At 44.0% G+C, this 20096-nt stretch overlaps 1 pseudogene; it reads right to left on the bottom strand.

Annotated features, from left to right (window-relative positions):
• LOC8050855 overlaps positions 1–19258 on the bottom strand; it is a 53282-nt pseudogene extending 34024 nt beyond the window's left edge.
• Positions 19259–20096: the final 838 nt, after the last annotated feature.

Raw genomic sequence — 20096 nt, 5'->3', positions numbered from 1 at the left:
GTGGGTGGATAAGCTTAAGTGCAAAAAAAAAAAAAAAAACAAAAAAAAAACAAGCAGCTATGGTGTTTCACATTGCAAAGCAGGCGATATTATCTCTCTGCGACACCCCAGAGATTTCCTAGAGAAGGGACCTCGTGCCACTGCAATGTGTTTTTTGTAAACTCGCCGTTTTGTCAGACATTTTTTAGCTTTGATTTGTTTATACGACGTATAGTCTATACCTGATGCTATAAGATCTAAAAGGGCATAGAACCGCCAACCTGCTAACATTCATGAATTAAAAAAAAAAAAAAAATTGTCGTTGCCTTATCGAATAATTCACTCATAAAATAATAAAGCTCGTCATGTCTCGGAAAAGGAAACATCTCTTTATACAACAGGTTTATACGATTCGCATTTTTATACGACTTGCACTTTTATGGTATGTTTATATACTTAGTCTCATATACTAAGTATGCAACCTGTCAAAGTTACTGAAGCGAGCGTATGGCTTCATTTATGGTTTCGTTTGCGTCAGAGCGTGTGCAAATGATCTGCGAGATCAAACCCCATGCTCAGACAAGCAGCCTTGACAGCGTTGTACACTAAGTATGAAATCGAGCATAAAGTACCGACAATTACAAGCAGGGCATCAAGACGCCGCCACATCTCTGCTAGTCGCTCGTGGTGGCGCCACCTCGCGGGCGCCCTTCTGTGGCAAAGCTGGCAGGACGCAGGCTGGCAGGACGCAGCGCCTCGAGGTTGCTTTTTATATTCAAAACTTTAAAATGTTTAAAAACAGTCTTGGAGCTTCACATGATCACACCTTGTGTGGCGTGCGTGAGCTATTCACAGCCTCTCTGTCTCTTGTTTTCTTCGAATCTATGGAGGCCGCTGTAGAAAAGGGTTTTGCATACGTCTTCTTGGCGTGCTGCTTCCTTAGCTGTGAAGGCGCGCGCAGTTGTGTTGCAAAGCGCCACACATTTGTTTTGGCTACATTGAGCTTCCGGATACCGACGCTTCTATCCAGATGTGACTCGATCGACTTGCTGACGAGCAAATGCTCGTCATCAACTGACGCTTAACTCCTCCCGCCACAAATACGTGGAAAAAAAGTTTGTCACATCGCGATTTCTGCTCGAAAGAAAAAGCAGAAATTTCGAGATTTTTAAAGTGTTGTGCATGGCAGGGCAAATTGCCGAGCCATGTACCTGCTCCACGAGTGGTAACTTTAGCACACTACTGCGCTTCTCACGCGCTCAAAGTCTTTCTAAAAAATGCAGATTTAGGGGCTTTACACGACGCTCAGCAAATTTCTAATTGAAACAAATGAGACTATATTCACTGATTAAAAAGGTAATTAACAATGTTTTATTAACTTGCCAACTGATCGTTATGATTAGCCCCATATATTATGTCCCCCTGGCCGTGTAACTCACCTGAACAAACCGCATAACTCTAGCTTTCACAACTTTTTTTTTTTTTTTGTAAATCTGCTAAGCTTAATATATATATATATATATATATATATATATATATATATATATATATATATATATATATATATATATATATATATATATATTTATTTATTTATTTTTTTATTGGAAGTGTTTTGAAGTCAGTACGGGATTTTCAGCCATAGCTGCCGCCTCGACTTTCTCTAATGACCCGATACACGAGCTCGAGTATTTCCTGTTTTTCTGTCTCCCTCAAATAATGATTGCTTATCTTTTGTAGGGCGTACTAGAAGGGGGGGACGTGCCGTCCGGCGGGCATGAGGGCATGGCCATGATGAGAGTGTCGCGATGTGCAAGGACGCCGGTGAGGGCGCTGTGTGGCAGAGAGGGGCCATCCGAAGGCTGACATAGGCCTGGCAGTCGCAGCAGGGATGCTTTATTCGGCGTGAAAATGGTCACATTCTTCGTTTGTTTTTGTCTGCTCGGCTGTGAGAAAGAATAAGCTCCATCCTACCTTACAACCGTGTGAAAAAGCCTGACTTACGTGAGCGGCAGAAGCTCATATTTAAAGCGCAAATGCCGTTTGGGAGCGGTCAGTTACTCACATAGTCTCGCTTCTGTAATTTTTTTTTCATTTTTGTGTCATAGAAAATGAATAGTCTATCTCGCCCTACACATCAGCATTAAGAGGGGGCGCACCTCAGAGCCCCATAGAGAATACATGAGGTTTTTCACCAAATTAAAAAAATTCTCACATAATAACGGCTGCGCGGATCTTCTTGAAAATTTCGGCTTTAAAGACATTGAGTCATTATCGAGACACTAAGCGCAACAAATGTTTCATCATAAATTTAATTATATTCTTTAAAAAATCATGAAAATGGTCAAAATCGGCTAATTCGGCACTCTTGCATTCGGAGCGAATTTACAAAATTATCTAAATTCAAACATAAGAAGTATAGCGCTTAATGTCTTCTAAATTTATTACGGAATCGAATAATATTCAAATTATTCATGTAAGTCGATTTGTTCCGTAATTACAGCAAATATAAAGAACCAAGGTCTCGGTGCTTGTTTTCGTCGTTTTTAAGGTACCTCTCTCTCCCGTGCGGTGGCGCTCGCTGTCCACGAAATGCGAAATCGTCCGTTCGGAGATCGGTCGGATCGGCACTGTGCGAGGTGTTCTTCCGCGGCCGTATTCCGCGCCCGTATCCTGTTTCATTCTGCACGCCGAGGCGTCAGTGTGCGTGTCTTGCCTTCCTGGTTCTCGCTGGGTAGGTCTCCGTGTTTTCGCAAGTGGCAAATTCACCATGGAGCTATGGGTCGAAGACAACCGTCCTGTGGCAAGCGGACCGCGAGGTGTTCCACAACCTCGCGGTCCGTCAACGCGTTGTGCTTGTTTCTACTTTCTTTTTCTTTTAAAAACGGGCTTTTTTTTTGACGCAAAGTTTTATTTTATCGTTATCCTTCACACAAACGTCCTTCGGCCTTGGGGTCGTGGAAATCGGGGATGAAGCGTGCACAGAGTAGATCGTTGTTTGCCTCCTTTTTATTTTTCACGGACGTCCTGTGACCTCCGTACGGTTCGTGGTCACCGCAATCTAACGCGGGGAAAAACGGGTCGCCTGCTCTGTAGTCAGGGTATTCCTAGGGGAGGGTGATAACTCGCTGTTCTTCTGGAAATTCACATATCACCCAAAAAGGTGATATGGGTAATGATTACGGTATGTTTTTTCCGGTGTTTATTTTTGAGCGAAAATCGGTGCATGTTTTTCGGTGCTTATTTTTTAATCACCAGTGTATTATTGGTTGAACGTCTTGTGATGACGCTAAAAAGCGTTGATAACCAAAGAAAAATGCGATTGGACAAGAACATTTCAAATTTCCAATTCTATTCACATATCCATTACGCTCTTCTCGTGGGAGCATCTATTCTGACGAAAAATGCCTAAGTCATTGAGCTGTGAACGCATACTCAGTGTACAATCTTTCGGCCTAGAGAGGTATTGCGCACGCACGAACGCGCTTCACAGCCCAGTAGACGAAGTTGGTGGCACCCAGAAGGCGAGTTTTTGAATGGTCTGTAGTAGGCAAAAGAAACAAATAACAATCAACGCATATCAGCTCTTCAAGCGAAGAGGCGCGTTTCTAAGGTCAATGGTTCCGGACGGCACTAATATTGTTGGCGTTGTCGTAAGATGACGTCACTTCATACGAACTGACGTCATCTTACGTGATCACGTGACACAAACACGTCATCTTACATGATCTCGTTACACGAAATGACGTCATCTTACGTGATCACGCTGCACGAAATGACGCCATCTTACGTGACCACGTAACACGTCATCTTGTAAGTCAACCTCTCCCCACAGCAGCGCGCTCCGCGCTTTCCGGGCCCATGCAGTGCTGTAGTCGAAAGCAAGCTCCCTATGGCAAGCGAAAGCTTCTGAAGTCTCACATTGAGAATACTCGCAAGCGACCGTCTGTGGAAGCTTCGCACGTTGAGGTTTTTGTTGAGATCGAGCCATCGTGTTCCATTAACTATAGTTGAAGTCATCGTTCAATAAAGCCCTAAAAAATATGAATGTAGTTGGTGTAGACATCAAGATCTAATCAAAAATGCGCTGTGACGTCGTTTAATTAACGTGTATATACAAGTGTAGAAAAAAAAAATAGTTATTTGTGCATAGATGTTTAAAAAGTGTTTATTATTCGACATAGGACTTTGGGAGAAGGATGTGTTCAGATTTTTCTTCATGAGCGCAAATATACCTGACGCAATAAATAGTGACGATTTCATCGTCCCAGTGGTGAGCAGGTGATTTCTTGCTCGAAACAATGATGTCATTTCGTAAACCAAGTTCTGTGACATATGCTTTTCCAATGTCTGGTCACTATTTTGTAAACCTTTCAGTCCAAAGGAGTATACTTCTGTTTGTTTTTGTTACCTTAGGAGGGGGTCAGAGAGCCTATCTTTTTGTCTTTCTCTAGGACAGACGTACAGAGTTATACCGCAACACGCATCTGTGGAGCACACGGAGCTATCGCTCTCCTGTTGGCGGTACAGTAGCAGACGACACAACGCAGCTCCGTAGTCTATCGAGGGCACGGCTAGCCGCGGCCCGTAGCGCGACCGTTCAGACAAGGGAAATGGTTTTGAAGAACCGAGAAATGGTATCTTGTGTACAATAATCACATGTCGTTAGTATACTAGTATTCTACTTGCTAAGCCAAATAAATATTTGCAGCTTGTGAGAATATGTTTGCGTGACGATTTACCGTTCACACTCCTGACGGATGTTAGCGAATCCTTCATGTTCGTGGCTCGCAGTTATCGGTACTCCCTCGGAGTGACTTCACCATATATATATTTTTTCTTGCTTGCAGGACATCATAAAAATCACAAACACGCGAGAAAAAAAAATCATATGAGTACGCGTGATTTTGAGCTTCGCAGCTCTAAAGATGCCCGGTAAATGTCGTCCAGCTTGGGAAGAAACTAATCCTTTTTATTGGAGTTTGACTATCGTATGCTGGCAGCTCGTTTCCGGTCTGTTTTGTCTATACTCCGTTTCACCGTAATTTGGCAACCCTCAGTCAGAGCTGCTGTGAGGGAATCACAGTCGCGGAGCAAAGCACGTGACAGCTACTTTTAGGAGCAGTACTATGGCACCTGCAGCGCGTCTCCGACTGGTGTTTAGCGTCTTATGCTGGCCATACATCAAAAGTGGTCCCGAAGTGGCAGCCAATGACGTCAGAGAAGACGGAGTGTCATGCTGTTGCATCTCGCGATCCTGGCAATTCATCGTAGAAATGCTGGCGAAAACCACGAGGGAACACGAGTGTCGCTGTCGTCATGGCGTCCCAACGAAAAGCAATTATACAATTTCGACGTTTTTGTAATTCGGTAATTTAAATTACTGTATACAATATTTAAGAAAATAAAGACATCATAACCAAATAGGAACTTCCGTGCTAAAACATGCAGTGCGAAGTGAAGACAGCTACTATCTTTTTTTTTTCTTGATGTCCACAAAAAAAAAGGCTATGCAGCATCGATCCTACCGTTTTTTTTTTTTTCGCACATTATGTGATGTTCTCTAACACGAAAGTACCGACGTAAAAGCGCTGTAGAGACGGTATAAAAACAAAAATTTAAGTGAATCGAGCTTTGTAGTGGAACGGAAAAAAATAAATAATAAACGACTTTTTACGGTAAACACTTCACCTCTAAGTAGAACTTCAAAAAAGTGACGGTTACGTGCTTTCAAGGGGCACTGACACATCAAAATCGTAATTTAATTTATTATCCGAAACGATTGAAAATGATGCCGGGACATTACCCTCAAAATTCGAAACTTGGGAATTCAGTATTTGTGAATTAAAAAAACAATTTCCAAATGCCGAATTTGAAGTTCCCGCGCGATCGGCGGCAGTGCAGTGAGTCAAATTTTGCGGTCTCCTGCGACTCGACTTTCTTTCGGACCTCCGCACCACGCTGTGAAGCAAAGCGCCGTTGCTACCGCGACCCGAAGAGAGGGGGAGGTGAGCAGGCGGGATAGAAGGGACGCCGCCAAGTTTTCCGAGGGAGAACAGAAATTTAGGAAGCGACATCACACCGAAATCTGATTTTTGGTATTTCAAAAAGAAAGGCCGTAGTGCGTTCGTCATTGCGTTAAAAAACATGTTTTACGATTGCCGTTATTAAATGTTATAGAGATGTCGCCTACAAAGCTTCTAAATTTCCTGATTTTTGACGTCACCGATCAAAAGAAGCAAGGAGGTGAGCGCGGGAAATATAAACGCCAAAAATAAAAAGGTGCACGCGCGCGCGCGGGAAAATTTTTTTTCGCGCTGCGGTTTTTTTTGCGTGTCTATGACTACAACTTGCATCGTTTTAGACAATAAAAAAGAATACGACCTTTGGGGTGTCAGTGCCCCTTTCATGCCCATTTCAACAAAGTTGGGAGAACGATGTATTGCATCTTGTGAATAGACATGTGGAGCAGCATGTTTATCTTAGAGGCATTGTGTGTAATCGCTGCGCAGTACCTGCCAAAAGAAGAAACGCCGTTTCGTCGAACGCCGTTTCATCGAAAAAATGGACGTTTCATCGAACGCCGTTTCATCGAACGCCATTCCATCGAATCGCTGACGGCCGTTTCATCGAATGTCTTTTATACAAAAAGTGTGAAAGGTGCTCTTTTACGCACGGATCGAGTGCATTTTCATGTGATTCACCCATTTCACCGTCAGGTTTTTTAATGTCCAAACTTGTAGCTGTTACAATTTATGTTGATGCAAGAAACCCATGAGGATGTTTGTACCGATTTTTTTATGTTTGTTTTGCATATTGTGCTTATCTGTTCCCCCCTCTGTATTACCCGATGGGCCTTGAGGGTATCGTAACAAATAAATAAAAAGCCACACTCCCGGTAAGAGCGCACTCCAACTCATGGAGGCCAGAAGGCGGCTTAGATTTTGCGCAGGCGCAACAACCTTAGCCATGTGAGCCTCTTAACCTCTCATGTCTTTCTATTGATACTTTTTTACTGCCCGAAGCTTGCAGTAGCTATATAAAGCTGAGGTGCTATTTATGAAACTATAACGAAACATTCTTTTTTTTTAGTTCTAAGACTCAATGAAGTCAAAAGTAAGTACGTCACTCCAAATTTTACTTGAAAACTTTCGGGGGTTCATGTGTTCGTGCGGCAGCCATTCACCGTTTTAAATGATGAGCAATTGCTCTCAAAAAGTCACCCACAGTCATGCTCCGTCGGTTCTCATAAAAAAGGCGGACCTTCTCATTTCTTGCCGCTATGGCTTTCTTCTGGCGAGGAGGCTCTTGGGAACTCAGCATCGCCTCCTGCTTGTCTTCCGTCAGATGATGTTCTGCGGCGGTGCAAGTCAAAAACTTCCAGAACCCGGGATGGGCACCTCCGACCAGCTTCAGGAAGCGGGAATGCCACCCTGGCGTTCGATAAGACGGCGTTCGATAAGACGGCGTTCGATAAAACGGCGTTCGATGAAACGGCTTCGATGAGACGGTGTTCGATGAAACGGCGTTCGATGAAATGTCCGGTCCCAGATACGATTGGGATTATGAAATAAAATTTTTAATCAGCCAATAAGTGCGACCTGTCCGGTCGCCTGGAACCCCGACAACAACTATCGTTCTCTGGAAAGTTCATTCTAATATTTACACGTTTTGTGGAGTTCATCGAGCGAATAAGAATGTTCCAACAATGAGCTAAACCTACGCGAGTTCCCGAATCCAACACGGCGCTTTTGAATTTTAGCGCCGTAGATAGTTCTGCGAACAGTGTATACTTCTGTGCAAATATTCGTCTAACAGTTTTGCAACGTTGGAAAGCATCGGAATGATTCAGAATCACTGCGGAGTTGATACTCGGGAAGATAAGACGGGCACTTGGGAGAAACGGACCGTGGCATTTGAGACAGGGGCACAACCGGGGGACAAACGTGCTACAATCGCATACCCTTCCAAGGTCATCGCTTGGGCGACCGCGCGCGCGCCCAAGAAACCTTTTTTTTCTTCTTTTTAGGGGTGGTGGTGGGGGGGAGGGGGGGGGGGGGGGAGTGGTGTAGGCGCTGATTGTCTTCCTCCTTTGTGGCTTTTGACAGACGCACAACGAGACTGGCAGAACAAGCGCATGATTCATTTCTTTCGATGGAGGCGTTCTGTCTGTGTATGCGAACATGATTTTTTTTTTCCCCTTTTAGTAGTTAGTTCTTGCCTTGACTCGGGTCCCAGTGGGTGCGTTGTCGTTGTATGCCCACTATTTTTTTTTTTTTTTTTTTTTTAGTTTATGGTAGTTTTTGCGCTGATAGGGTATCAAGGTAGACAAAAAAAAAAAAAAAATGAAATAGCGCCTCGACAAAAAAAAAAAAAAGTTGTTGCGATCAGGAACGTTTTCAAAGTGATTTTAGGAGCCTGCAGTGTTACCACAGGTGCAGGATTGAGAGCGTAACCCACGCACTTGAAGAGAAGGGGAAGCTCTCGTCTTATTGGAACTCTCTTTTATGGGTTTCCACGTCGCGATTGTCCTTCAAAATCAACTGTCATTTATTTCTCGCTCGTGGCTTCCAAGTACTGGAAGCCACGACTCGAGCCACAATAGTTTTGCGAAATCAAGGTTTCGCTGAAATGGATAACTCTCACGTACAGTTCGACGCGCAATACCTTTGACGTATTGACTCGCGAGAGATGCCCCCAACACGGCTGAGTATGGCGGTGCTCCAGATCTAACATCTAAATTTTGTTGCCTTACCTGTTACTATTTCGCGCCCATTTTGAGCCATATCAAAATGAAAGCGCATGATGAAATAAAAATGACACTCGTTTTCCGCTCGATGGAAATTTCACGCCAGCTCCCTGTCTTTGCTGGTACCTTGAGCGTTTCCCAGCAATGCGGAGAGTTAAAAAAAAACAAAAAAAAACACGTACGATGGCATTCTTTGCACACTCATTACTTCTATAACACTGAGCCATCTCGTATCCTTCTGTTTTTTTTTTTCATGGTACTAATTTATTTCTGCGCATTACGGCTGTTACGACGCTAAGTCTGTCTGCACCTTCGCATTTGAACTTAGGCTCAGATCAGGGACGAACCAGTTTAAATCAGGAAAATATAATTAACACTGTAGCAAAGTAAATCTATCATATCGATCGGAAATACGATTTGGCACATTCCATCTGAACACATATTGTGCACAGCGAATGCAATAGCGAGTCAGCGTGCAAAACGCCGCCACACTGAGCTACCATAACATCTCAGCGATTTTTGCATAGCACCGAGCACGGAAAATAGGAAACAGTTACTCATTCACATAAACGAAGCAAATTTATTTAAAGCCCGGACACTCCGTACGTCCAACTAGCTAAGGCTATCAATGGACTCGACCATGTCATTTGTCGAAACAGATAAAAGACGTTGGCAAAAATGATTAGACTGAATAAGTGAATCTAACGCACGTATTTTACCAACCGACGGTCGCGCGCCTTCAATACCCTTTCCAATTGTCATTGCGCACCTTGGACACACTTTGGGGAGCAATGCATATTTTACATCGCCGCCCGAGGTCTCCATTGAACGTGTAGTGCTGACCCAAATAAAATGCTAACCTGACTCTCAATCGCTCACCGCGAAGGACGATTTCGAACAGGCGGTACTGTAGATCACTTGAGATAAAAAAAAAAAAAAAAAAAATAACAAGCTATAGAAACGAGCGTCATAAAAAAGGGGACCGGCATTTTTATTCCTACCTCCGAACAGAAACGAGCGCCACCCACTGCATCACACAGCGCAGAGGCCGGACTCGGCCACCGCGCGTACATACCAAGCGCGCGCGAGGGAGGGAGAAACTTCCTCCGCCGGGAGAACACGGCACATTTCGGGATCTATTTCACGCAGCGGATAACGCGGGCCTTTTCACACCTCGATACTGGCGCCATCTAGAAGTTGCGCGTTCAACCACGTTTCGAGCCGCGCGCCATCTGGTGGCTGAAACGGACGAATAAATAGAGGTACCGCGCCCTCTTAAGAAAGCGATCGAAGATTGAGTATGATATGATATGCGAGGCTTTCCTCTCCACTTTATTTTCATAGCTCTTTAAGCTATTTTTCTGCAACTATACATTTTGCAGGCGTTTAAATACCTCGTTTTTGTTTTGATGTTAACATATCTTTTTTTTGTGTACCATGGAATATTAAAAGTGAACTTTTTTTTCTTCTTTACTTTGCATTGGCAGCCAATGCTTATACACGAACCAACGTTACTAAAACACTCAGTTGGGAAACTCCCATAGAGACAGCTTTGAAAAAGTGGCCCCAATCTGTCTCCGAGCACCGAGCTAATGACGAACACAACGCCACCATTTCTCCCGCAGCGGCCTCTCGAAGAACTGCACGTGACTTCTATTGTGGCTTATGAACAGATACATCGGTAGAGGTTACAGGGGTGCCACCCCCGTCTCCCCGCCGGACGCGCCGCGTTCAAGTACTGACGTTAAAATGCACCTAGGTCAGGACGTGCTACCTGAAAGGCCCGCTGAGGCATGGTTGTATGAAAACAATATTAATTGTTCCGCAAAACCTTGCGAACTAAAGATGATAAAAACATCACGCGCCCATCATTTGGTACTAAACTCCAATAAATTCCATACAAAAAGAGTCTTCTCTGTTTGTTTTTACGCAAAAACAGGCTTTCAAAAAGCTCAAGGGGACCACAGTACAGATAAACGATAAAGAGTGGCGCTGTTGTCGCATTTAGCTCGGTCTCGGTGGACGCCAGCGGCCCAGGTTTCAACGGCGAGTTTCCCAACTGAGTGTTTTAGTAACGTTGACACGAACTCATCTCTGTTACGTCACGGCGTGGTGGTGGCGCGCCGATCGCACTTCCGGTCTGGGGCTGTGGCCAGAAGTCTCCATGCCAGACGTGTATTCCAGCGTTGTTTTGAAAGGAACCAGACAAAAACCTGCCTTCTTGTCAAAACGCGGCGACTGGGGCCGTACCAAAAGTGTCGAGAAAGGTTTGGGCGGGAAGCACTTTGGGTTGAATTCACGGTTACTTGTGGTCATCAGATTTATTTGTTTTCTTCCAACACGAACGCCAGAAAACCGTCAGGTTGTGCGGACCACCTGCGGACTATGTTCAGTGCGTCGTTAAGTTCCAACGGCCGCCTGATCGTTCGAACTGTCGTCTGCTCTTCCAAACGTTTCTGCTTGTCGTCTGCTCTCTTAAACGACGCCGGCCGGTAGACCAAATGTTGGCTCGGTACTTGCGATAAGAAGTAAGTGCAGACCTCAAAAGACTTGAATTTGGAGGTTGGTAAGCAGGCTCGATGTAAACAGTAGATACAAAAAAGATTTTGATCATTGTTACCATGCAGTGACCATCACCGACTTGTTATCCCTAATTCACTTGATCCGATTCTGCTTGCAATTTTCAGTATCGACGTCGACCATCTCAGCTACAGTTCACGCTTTTGCAGCCCGAGCGTTGTCGCGACTGAAAATTGTGCGCGAAATCACATCACGCGAATCAGGCTTTAGCGTACATACTGCGGCGTCCACGCGGAATGAATCGCCACATGTCACATTATTCACGCGAAGTTTTGCGGTGTAACGAACCGGTAATTTCGTTGACGCCGCTCAAGTAGTCAGACATCGCCAGGAAGACGTAGAATCAACAATTCGAACGCGAAAAAGGGCAGGGGGGCTCGCACCGACGCCGACAACATCGCATTTCAATGGATTGTTTATGGGCGACGGCGAGCTTCTTGCCCACACCCCTATCGCGCATGCGCGGCGCCGGTGGCATCCGCTAGGGGCGCTCCGGTTTGTTTGTAAACATGAGTTGGTGTATAGACCTGGAGATATCTGAATTGATTTCATCTAGTGAGCATGCATAATATGAAAACCAACACCAAGACTGGCAAGGTAACAACTTCAAATGCTGTATTTATTGAAGAGCAATCCCACCTGGAGACATTTGTTTTCTGTGACATGTCACAAAGGTCACAGATTCTCCTTTGACTTCTTTTTCTCTGCATCAGTTTTTTTTTTTTTTTCCTTGGAATCAGACGATCTCATTCCGCGAACAAAGAGCCGCCGCTCGGCACCCAAAAGAAGTATTTGTCTTTTATGTGCTGTAAGCTACGTTGCACTCCAACCCAAAACAGCACCGTTACGTTTTTTTTTTTTTTCTGCGCCGTATTTAACATCATTGTAAGTCCTTTGACACCCTACCTTTGATACGAAGTCGAAGGCACGATCTCTACGTGACAACATTCATATGAATCAGGAATGATGTGATACGCGGACAGATGGAATTTCGTTGATTGCTGCAAAATTAACGAAAGGAAATGGTCGAGATGGGCGAGGCCTTGCTCGAGAAGATGCAGAAAAAGTAGGAGCGCCAAGGAGCTGTTGTAAATTGAATATATATAAAGAAGAAAGAAAAAAAGAAACTCGATACCGGGGCAAGAGAAGGGCAGCGAAACCACGAAGACATTGATGCTCTCAAGAAACCCCGTCGTCTCGGGGCTCCTTGTAGTTATAAGGAACGGCATTTATGCGAGGCCTCCAGGCACTGAAATCATCTTTCTCCTTCTCGACCTCGCAGCGTTGGGGGCGCAAAATACATCGCCAAGGTCGCACAGCCTCGGTCAAACGTGTCTCGTTTTTGAACCCAGTCAAAAGTTAAGTGTGACTAATTGCGTTGTTTGCGTGCTTTCCGTGGACGTAGGACCCTGCCACACTGAGGCAACACGATGGCAACAGCAACACAACACGTTGTGCAACTGTCGGGCAACTTGTTGCTCGCTCCCCGTAGTGTAGAACAAACCTGTCACATCGTGGCAACAGCAACACAACGTGGACGACAACGAAAATGCTGCCTCGGTATGACAGCTGTCGGCAACAAAAAAACAGCAGCAACTTCTGTTTGCCAACTTGTGTTGCCCTGATCGCTGGCTGAGCGAATTTCGGGCCGGCAGCACGACAACACAGATAGCTTCGATGGCAGAGTTATAGTCCCTATCAATGACGTCTTACTCAAAGAAAGGCTTGGAACACGTTATTTAACAATAATTAAGGCTGGCGTGCAGCTATATGTATTTGATGAATGTGTTTATTGTGTAATTACAGAAAACGACTGTCAAAATGGTCAAGCTACGTTCGTGAACGTTCAGACTGCAGGTGTTTTAATTAGTATTGCCGAGTGACCAGCTCACATTACTATATAGTGAAATAAAATGTCTTGCCTACTCACCCGCTGATGAAGTAGAATAAAAAAAATCCAGGATGAAAAAAAAAATTGAAGGATTAAAACGACCACTTTGATCATGATTGTTGATGCTTGGAACTTGGAAACAGCTGCAACCAAACACTTGATTTGTTCCAAAAATACCAAAGACGTTTTGGGGAATGAAGCGATCGCATAGCAGGCGATAGGCAAATATCGTTGAAAAATATTTATTCCACCGATTGTTATGAAGGCCGATCGTGTCGGTGTCAGAGTTTTTAAGCACTGTTTTCAAAATACGCTTTGAGATACTGCCGGTGCTAGCTAAATTTTACAGTAGAAATATGAATTGCATGAATGAAAGAACCGGACAGAAATACTTCATACGGTGGCGTAAATCTCGAACATACCAAGCCGTCTCACTTTCTTCAGTCAAGGCTATCTGCTTCGATCAGCGAATGAAGAACGTTTTGATAAAATAGAGGGTGGAAAATTTTCCCCGTGTCAAGTTTTCTAATCACAGTCACCGGTTGATGTGGTTGATGTCGTTCCGTGGTAATTACTGGCCCTTCGAACGCACTAGCACTTTAGATTCACATTTCCAGCGACGCCGCTCTGCACACGAACAAAGGTAAACAATCAAGATGGCGTAGTGTTTCCCTTATTGTCCACGCTGTCAGCGCGATGTGACAGGGTAGTCGGACAACAAATCGGCCAACACGGTTGCCGAGCGGCAGCAACATGTTGCCCGACTGTTGTTGCCGCGATGTGACAGGGTCGCCGGCAACACGATTTTCTCGTGTTGCCGGATAGAGTTGTCCAACTGTTGCCTCAGTCTGACAGGGCTTTGCTCGTGTTTTAGTTGAGCTCGGCATCAACGAGAAAGCAAAGGGGAGCTCTCTGTTTTTATTTCCTCTCGTTCAGTGCACCCCAACCGCTATAACGGTTAAAATATTAATCGCGACCAAAGCGTTAACCAAATAATCGGAAGGTCAATCGGTTAATTTCCCAGCCCTACTTTATCAAAAAGTTCATTCACGCGAGACCCTCACTCGAAAGCTTCTCATTTTGGAAAGAAGACTTCTGATTGTTCCAACTAAACGACAACATTTACAAACTTCGCTGTTGCTTTGATCATCGCAGGGGGTCAAAGGTAAATAATAATAATAACTTCCACGTGTCGACTTTCATTGCAACCAACTGCAGTAAACAATGCAAAATCTGACATGTTAGCAATTATGCACAGGCGCTCACGCAGGTGAATGAGTCTGTCGGGACATTTAATTGAACACCGTTCCACCGAAAGCCATTCCACGAAGTGGCGTTGCACCGAACGCCACTTCATCGCAAGAAAAGAGCAGGAGCATTATTTGAATTCGAACCTGAGCGGGGTTCTAAAGCAGCGAAATTTTTTAATTCGAAGCTTAGCGAGGTTCGAAATTTCCGAAACCTTTCCAATTCGACCTTCGGAGTTTCGCGGAATCCCTAATGATAATGACAAAGGTAAACTTTGAAGCAACTTCGAAGCTCTGAAATGGAGAATAATTAGCCCTACTCACTTGGCGCACATGGTTTGGTCTATTTATCCTTGTGCGACAGCCAGCAAAAAAGCATCAATAAATAAAAACAGTTTTATAGCTTGACTTGACTGACGGTCTAGGGTTTCGGGGACCAAGGCCTTTGGGGCCTCCAAACGGTCCGCGGACCCCCATTTGAGAATCACTGGGATACAGAATAAAGAGTAGAGAAGCTAAGCGTGTAAGAAATGTTACACAATGAGAGGTTGACAGGGGCTGTCATGCAGATACAAATGCTGGAATATATATATATATATATATATATATATATATATATATATATATATATATATATATATATATATATATATATATATATATAGGCACTCGAGAGGAATATATAAAAACAATATAGTTTCCCTTAGAAAGGACATGATCGTCCAAATCAAGTAGAAGGTCGCCAAAAAACAAGTGGTGTATGTAGACAGAAAACATTTCAAGCCTTGTAAGCTTTTCGTCACTCTCTCTCTCTCTATATATATATTTTTTTTTGCGACAATTGGTACATGTAGGCACAGCATGGCTTCAAAAGTTAATTCCTACCAAAAGTTCAGTTAAGCTAATTACAATGATGAGAGATGTGAGAAAGGGCTTGAGCGAGTGGCACGCACTATTTTTCGTAGTCCTGCTCATTTCAACTGTTCGTTATATTTCATAGGATCTGTTCACAAAAAGACACAGTCTGCAGTAATATCTCGCTAATATGAACACTTCCATTCCCCCCCCCCCCCCCCCCAAAAAAAAAAAAAAAAAAGAAGAAAGAAAAAATTGCCCATGATTTGAGTCCTTCATAATCATGAGACAAAAATGCGTGCATTTCCACAGTTTGTATTTCTATAAACGGTGTTCGTATCAGAGCGAGATACGAGGATGTATATCAAAATGCATTTAATTAACAGACGAGTCGCCGTTTGCTCACACCGAGTCTGCGCACTGAGCGCTTGCGCGAAAACGAGATTCCCGTGATCTGAAGCTTCTGCGGGTGCGACGCGCCGACCACAGCGGCGTGACGTCAAAGCCACAGTGTTGTATACTAGATCGCCTAGATGGCGCTATCCACCGCCTAAATCGATTTGAGGAAGCAACGTTTCCCTCGCCTACTGTTGAGAGGGACGGAGAAGTCGCGGAACAAGTTTCGGGCTCTTTTGCTCTCGCTCGCTTGGGCGTTGGGGGGGAAAGAAAGTTTTATTCCGCGTTCGGCTCAGCGGCAGTGCGCACCACGCTGCGCGGTCTCACGGACTGTGTTTGTTCCCCATCACGCAGTGAGTTGCTCGGACCGTACAACTTCGCAGATCGTACACCGGGTGAGTCGGACGACCGTTTGGTCTGCGCAACTACTTCGGCGAAATTGAACTGAGGGTGTCAATATCAAAGCCGTGCACCGATTAATTCTTCTTAACCGATTAATCGCTGACTTTTCATCGTTTAATTAACCGGTTTAATAGGGGGGCTGACGGAACTGTTAACGTAGATCAGCGATTTGAGCGACATGGTCGTTATGAAATAGCACGATTTAAGAAAGCCATTTCATCTATTGGCAAGTTTGACATCTAAATGTCATGGGTTGGTAGCAGAGGTAGAGAAAGCACAAAAAGAAAAGTCTACATTTTTTTACTGACGTCAAAAGGGAGATATGTGTTGTCTATTTTAAAAATATATTTAGTTGATTCAAGCATGAAACAGTAAACTAAAAAAAGAAAGAACAGCCAGGTTTTTTTTATCGATTTATTATCACCCTTCCCGTAGGCAGTAGCAACAAAAAAAAAAGAAGCGTTTTCTTTCAGCTGGAAGTTAAGCTAATTTATGACCTTTCTAAATAATCTTGTCTCGCCGGTAATTAAATTTCGTGACATTGAGTTTGGCAGCAAACGAATATGATACCTACGGCAATTCGACAAAAAGTTTAGCACGTTAATCGATTAATAAATTACTCAGCGACTATTGCATTAATTGAATTATCGATGAGATGATCATTTTTACAGCCGTTGTTAATATCACGACTAGGACAAAGCAGTGCAAATACTTGGTCAGTTTGCTGGCATTTTTCTACATTGTGGGCGCCCTCACGCGTCGGCCCGTGTAAGCACGCGTGTAATTTTATATATATAAAAAAAAAAGAAGGAAAGATTACAAAAACTATTAGTGGTCTTGCGGATTTATTTGTATTGTGTCTAATGCTATGTTGTGCTCATGTTTGTGCTTGGTCTCCGGTGAAATTCGTCTTGCTTGAATGCATCGTAGTTTCCTCTTGCCGGTGTTGAAATTCGCGCGCATTGGAAGTGGAGCGTGGGCAAGTTGATAGGATATTTAAACGGCGGAAAATGGCTTATTTTTCGGTGGACAGCGTAAACCGCTGTAATCCCACCCGTTCTTCTCGCACTTTTTTTTTTCTTTCACCTAAAACTTGTGATTTCTGGAAACGACATATTATTGTAGAACGATTGAAGTTTGTATCGGATTGTGTCACCACGGCTTCAGTTTTTGGCTCCGTCGCAAATCGGTCGAAACTGAAAACAAGTTATACGACTGCTTAGTTTGATTAATCAAACTAAGCAGTCGTATAACTTGTTTTCAGTTTGCTCTGCTCCATAACAAAAATATGTGAAAAGCTCTGACATTTTTAAGTCATCTTATTTCGTGATACAGACGCGGTGCACACTACAAATAGTGTAAAACGGCTGTTTCAGAGTCTAACACCACGATTACACCCTTTTAGCAGGGTGTTGTGGCGTGGAAAAACCATACATTTTCGAAGGAGGTAAAAAAAGTGTAGAAAATAGTGCTGCAATAAAGTGAGGCCAACATCCGTTTTGAAAGGTGTTCGCCGCATTGACACCTGCTTGAAACAGCTGTAGCGGATTTAGATTTCACCAACCGCTTGAATACTGGAACTTCTGTTCAAGAACCAACACGTTGAGGGTCGAAAGCATATCGAGGAATTTTAGACAACGACAATTACAATTAGTCCCCCCTCCCTTAACGTTTGCTTAGTTGGAAAGCAACGTTTCTCTTTGAACTGCGTTATTTTGGTCGCTAGATGCATCTCTGGTGTAATGAACCGATAGGCAATGAAGGAGGGTGTGAACAACGCACTTCCGTCAAAATCAGCGGAACGAAAATGGATAACACGAGCCAAGGAGGGCATCTTCGATCAGCAACTAACAAATTAATCAAGGATCTGTGCAATTTTCCTCATCGCCGAGGCTGGCAACGCGTTTGAAATATTTTGCATATTTTGTTTTACTCTCATGTTTGTTTTATTTGGCATTTTAGCGTTCTCTCTTTATTTTCTACTCCTTTGAAGCACCCGATGTACTACCCGTACTGTATAGTCAACGATGTTGGAGGAAAAGTTGATAGGATGTCGGGGGGAAGGGGGGGGGGGGGGGAGGGGGGGGGGTTCCTGTACAAACCTCAACATAAAAAAAAAAAAAAACGATTTGAGCTTGGAATTAATAGAGAGTTTTAGTATATTGTTCCGCTGATTCCGATAACGATACCCGACGCTGTGCCGCCACCTTTGCGCATGCATCACATCGTTATCGCGGTAGGATTCCGTGTTTTCGGAGTTAATTTCTCGTCAAACTCAGACGGTGTTTTCCGGAGTTTATTGTTTGCTGAAAATTCGGGGTTTAGCCAAGTTTAATTTCGTTAAGTTCTCAATTCTCTGAAATTCGAAAATTAGTTTACCGTGTTTCCATTTTTTTTTAAGAATTCTAAAGCAAAATCGTCAGTAGTTGGAGATTTCAAAGAAAACTGAAGTGACCACTGACCCTAGCTGTGCTCTTATAAATTTTATTTGTAGAACATCGTCTTTTTTGCTTTCTATTTTGTCGTTGCGACCATGAAATTCGGAGTTTTTCGGATAAATTCGAATTGGCGGGAAATTTAACGGAGTGTGTTTTTCCGGATTTTTCTTCAGATTTATCCGAAAACATGGAACCCTTGTTATCGGGCATGATTATCGAGGGTATCGGAACAATATGCAAAACTCTCTAATGAGAATCATCGACGGCTGCACTAACGGCAAGACACGCAAAAAAGAGGAGAAAAGAAAAAAAAAAGTATGGACGTCGAGGAGAGAGAGAGAGAGAGAGAGGTGGCGTGAGAGAAGCAGGGGAGGTTGTTCTAGCGGGAATGCTGAACTGGTTCCCCATAAAAAGAAGCAGAGAGAAAGGAAAGAAGGGGGTAAAGAAAGGGGAAAGGAAAATAGAGAAAAATAAAATAAAGACGTGAACGCGCTAAGAGTTATCGAGTTATTTCACAGACGGTTTGCGACACCGGATTCGTCGAGAAAGTTCAGTAGCAGGTGTTGTATTACTTGGCGGCGACGGGCCGAACCACTTGGATAGATGATGTCCTCGTCGTCTGGATCACGAAGTCCAATTCTGGCGAGCTCAGTGACGAACCGTTGACGTGGATCGCTATATTCTTCGCAGTTGAAGAGGATGTGGCAAATGCTTTCTTCATCGTTGCAGTTCGGACACTGGGAGCTCTTTATTGCAGATATTTTAAAAAGAAACGCATTTGTAAATGCACTTCTGCTGCGTATTCTTATGAGGAGAGTGCACTTCTCTCTTTTAAGACCCTTTGTGATGCATGGCTGATGTTTGGAGTATGTGGTTGGGGAAAGTTCAGTTATGTAACTTTTTATGGACTTTCGTGTCGCATTGAAATCTGTTGGACTGGGAATAGTGCGCGGCAGTCCATGTGCCGCTCCTGCGAGTTTATCGGCTTCGGAATTACCAAACAGTCCCACATGTGAAGGTACCCATTGAAACGCAATGTTGAATCCAGAATTGTATAAGTGCTTTAACGTAAGTTGAATGGTGGCCGTCGTTTCGTCCATGGAGTCAGGATTACCTAGGCGTTGAAGTCCCGTTCTTGAATCGGTGACCAGCACTACAGTTTGTGGGGTATGTGAGGTGATGTAGTTAAGGGCCTTCTCAATGGCCTTAAGCTCTGCCGTGGTGGAGCTGACCACAGCTTGAAAACGGCCGCTCCATGCCGTGTTCTCCTTTGGTATAACAAAGGCCGCGGTAGCGCTGCACGTTCCGAAGTGAACGGAGCCATCGGTATATACCTGTAGAGCTCCTGGGTATTTTGGGGAAAGGACCTCCTCAGCAATTTGCCGCAGTACAATTCCTGGTAGATTTCCCTTCCTATACACTCCCGGGAGATGTAGATCGTACATTACTGGTGGTTCGCGCCATGGCGGTTCTTCAGCGCAAGTTAGGGGACGAGATTTCTGGAGCGATGGTTCAACGTTGTATAGCTCTTGTAAATGTAGGGTGAAATTGGAACGCCT

Source organism: Ixodes scapularis, unplaced genomic scaffold (genome assembly GCF_016920785.2).
Source record: "Ixodes scapularis isolate PalLabHiFi unplaced genomic scaffold, ASM1692078v2 PGA_scaffold1__304_contigs__length_218370807, whole genome shotgun sequence".
NCBI lineage: Eukaryota > Metazoa > Arthropoda > Arachnida > Ixodida > Ixodidae > Ixodes > Ixodes scapularis.
The sequence above is the reverse complement of the archived record's forward strand: the minus strand, read 5'-3'. Positions and strand labels throughout refer to the sequence as shown.